We start from the raw sequence: 3,841 nt of genomic DNA, 5'->3' as shown, positions 1-3,841 counted from the left end.
CATAATAAGTTGTTGTGAAGCCATGGTGTGGGCTTAAATAGCAGGGGAGTTAGTCTCTAAACTGACATCATTGTTATTCAGCACTTTGGAGAGGTCCATGATAGCAGACTTCTCCAATACAATTCATCTTTTGATTTCCTGACTGTTGGTGCCAAGAGTGTTTATTGTAATAACAAGTTGAAATTGTCAACACCCTCAATCTCTTCTCCATCCATCAAGTTGCCACTTGTCACAGTGGAGAGAATCTTTGTCTTTTTGCTGTTAAACTTTAATCCATATTGAAGACTACAGTCCTTGACCTTGTGCAGCAAATGCCTCAAGTTTTCCTGTTTCTGCAAGCAAGGTTCTATCATCTGCTTAACACAGGTTGTTGATGAGTTTTCCTCCAATCCTGATTCCACACTCCTCCTCGAAAAGTCCAGCCTTCTAAATTATCTGTTCCACATACAGATTGAAAAGGTTTGCAGACAGAGCACATCTCTAACTTTCTCCCTTCCTAATTTTGAACCATGTTATCTCTAGGGTTCAGAGCTATTTTACATATGGTACTTATGAGTCATAGGCAACTTGATGGCACATAATAAGACAACAAATGTCTTAGTTCTTAGGAAGTTTGGAGTTTTGGGGGTTTTGTTGTGGTGATTGTTTTTAAGATTATAGTAATAATGTTGTAAAACATACTGGCATCGGAGTTGGGGCAAAACTAAAAAAGGATAAATAATGTATACTGCATTGAAACAGATGAGGGAGATAACTGTTTAGGAGGAATATATGATTAGGTATTATTGTTATGACAAGTATCCAGAATGAAAGCTACATAGTGGAGTGGACTGGGGAGTGGGGAAAGGTATAACACTGAAATTTCTATCCTTTCTTCTTTTTTTACTTTTCAAAGAGAAAAGCAAACTTAAGGGAAGGGCTGTGCAGGGAGAAAAGTGTACAACTATGAATGAGTGGAAACCCAAAGTCTCTGTAAACTTTCATTAAAATAAATTTTTAAAAATCCTTTTTTTTTCATTCCTGGTATCACTACCACAAATTACAGGGCAATATACCTGATGTAATGAAAATTTTAATAAACAGACAAAGCTACAAGAGATAAAAGACCTCACGAATGTACACCCTATTGATACTATATGGCATTAATCTATAACTGCACTTTTTGCAAACTGTGGCTATGGCCATCCTAAACAAGAAGGCATTCCTGTTTGAGCTGCAGTAACTTTTTTTACTATGGATCATGTGCCTTTTGTGGCAGATTGTTACAATTCCTCTAATGTATTTGGGACAACGGTTTCAAATTAACCTGGCACTTTTCTGAGAGCTCTTCACTTTCTCCTGCTAAGAACTGCAGCTCTTTGCTGTTGAATTTTTAGAACCTTCTGCTACCATATTCACCTCTTCCACTACCAGATCCATAACCACCACCATAAGGACTTTCCAACCTTCTTCCATCAAAGCTGCCCACTTTCATGGGTCCATAATTTGACTGCTCTTACCCACTATAATTTCCAAAGTCCTTGTTGTTTCCACCACAATCATAGTTACCACTGCCAAAGTATCCTTTTTCTTCGTAACAATTATATCCTCCACCACTTCCACTATATATACCACCCTGCATTTTATATCCTGGTCCACCACCACCATAAGCCCCTCTACTGCTGTAACCAGGGTCACCACCATATTTGCTACCATCACCTCCATATCCATTAAATCCACCATCACCTCCTCCATAACTACCTCTGCTGCCACCACCTCTACCACCATAGCCTCTTTTTCCACCAATGTTTCCACCATGGCCAAAGTGCCCTCTACCACCTCCAAAGTTTCCTCCGCAACCCATAAAGTTTCCAGATTCACCTCCACAACCTATTTATGATCCAGCAGACTGTATCTCTTGCTTAGAAGGGGCCTTTTTCACTTCATGATTGTGCCCAATAATAGTGTGGTATTTTGGAACAACAATTTTTTCAACTGTGTCATGGTCGTCAAAAATTACAAAAAGAAATCCTATTCCACTGCCTATCTTCCAAAACATTTATAGTTTCTATTTTGCCATATTTTTCAAAATGTCTCTTAAATTATACTTTTCTACCCCTTCTTCAATGACATCAACAAAAATTATTTCACTGTTAGATGTGTACCAGGCTTTACAGAATCCTTTCTAGAAACAGCTCTCTTTGGTTCCACTACACATTGATTAACATTGTGTGGCTGCACACACATTGCTGTATCCACCTCTTCAACACAAGAGTAAGTCACAAAACCAAAGCCCTCCATGGAATGTTTTGTTTGAGGGTTTCTCATCACCACATAATCTGTGAGTGTTCCCCATTTCTTAAAATGTTCTCTTATAGTTTCAAAGCTCAGACCACCAGTGATCAGCTTTTGTAACTGCTCTGGTTCCTTTGGAGCATGACCTTCAATTTAAACTGGACTTGCCTCTTCCAACTTGGGTTCACTGTCAGTCCTTAGGAAGGTTTGCTATTCACCAAAAAGCGGAACCTCCTCAGTGGTTGCAATCCATTAGCGGTTCCATGGGATAAAGATCTCCTCCCACGTGTTTACAGTCTCCAGAGAAAAAGCACTAGAGGTTCAAGTCTAAGTCAATTCTGGATCAATAGCAATGAGTTTGAGTTTCAGATATCAATTAATCATGTTTTCAGTGAAATCAAATATTACATTGAGCGTATTTTTTTTTTGTAAAGGACTTCTTTTAAGAATGAAAATGCAAAAATGTAACCTTGAGATCTGTGGTGCAACAAACCAGAGAAAAGCATTTTTTCTGCCTCAATCACTTCACATACATGTGAAAGTTGAACAACAGACAAGGAACATTAAAGAGGAATTGATGCCTTTGAACTGTGATTTTGAAGAAGAACACTCATTATATCACGAACTGCTAAAAGAACAAACAAATATGTCTGGGAATAAATGCAGCTAGATTGATCCTTGAAAGAAAGGATGATGAGATTTTGTCCTGTGTACTTTCAAGAAGTTATTAGAATTCCTATGTTACTGGATAAAGATAACACTATTTGGTAAAAGAGAGAATCAGCAAAAAAGGGAAAAAAAGACTGTTAACAATGAATTGACACAGTGGCCACAACAATGAGATTAAAACCAGAAATGATTGTGGGAATGGCACGGATAAGGCAGCATTTCATTCTGTTGTACAAAAGGCCATTGCAACTCAGAGACCATTATATTACACTTAACAGTTATTTGTCAGAAAATTGACCTAAAGGGTGAGTTCCGTTTCAGACTTGCAAGGTGTACAACTGCTAGAGACTCTAGTGTTTAATAGTTTCTTTAAGAACAGAAAGCCAGGTCTTTTTTTCTAATTGTACATCTTGTTCTGTATTTTCTTCCACTTTATTCTGGATTTCTTATTGTTATGCATTTCAGAGTTGTCAAGACGAATAGCCATGAAGCATCTCGTTCTTCTTGGCTCAGCATCATAAAGGCTGGGGTTCTAATGATTCACTACTACTTTGAACTAATCATTTCTATTGGGACTCTTGTCATCCCCCACAGGCTTGGTTCTTGTGGAACAAGGTCAGGAATGAAAGATCTGTTCTAAAGTCTACAAAAAGAAAATAATTCTTATAAGGAAGCAAAAGTACATTTCTGAAAGCATATGGGGTATCTCTCACAAGTGAGAGAAACCTTATATGCAGAATTTTCTTTTGTGGGGAAGAAATTTTAGGAATTCTTTCTCTCTCACTTCATGTTCCTCCAATGGGCCTCTTTGACTGGTATGCCTGCCTGCATGAATATATTTAATTTCTCCTGATATGCTTCTCCACAGTTCACCCTAAATGGCTGGAAACTTGTGTTG

General features: G+C 38.0%; 1 pseudogene; it reads right to left on the bottom strand.

Moving 5' to 3' along the window:
- Window positions 1-1,372: 1,372 nt before the first annotated feature.
- Window positions 1,373-2,427, bottom strand: LOC102854075 (annotated as a pseudogene).
- Window positions 2,428-3,841: the final 1,414 nt, after the last annotated feature.

Source organism: Elephantulus edwardii, unplaced genomic scaffold (genome assembly GCF_000299155.1).
Source record: "Elephantulus edwardii isolate Elephantulus edwardi_28Jun2011 unplaced genomic scaffold, EleEdw1.0 scaffold00205, whole genome shotgun sequence".
NCBI classification, from domain to species: Eukaryota; Metazoa; Chordata; class Mammalia; order Macroscelidea; family Macroscelididae; genus Elephantulus; species Elephantulus edwardii.
Note: the sequence above shows the minus strand (reverse complement) of the source record. Positions and strands in the feature narration are given on the sequence as shown.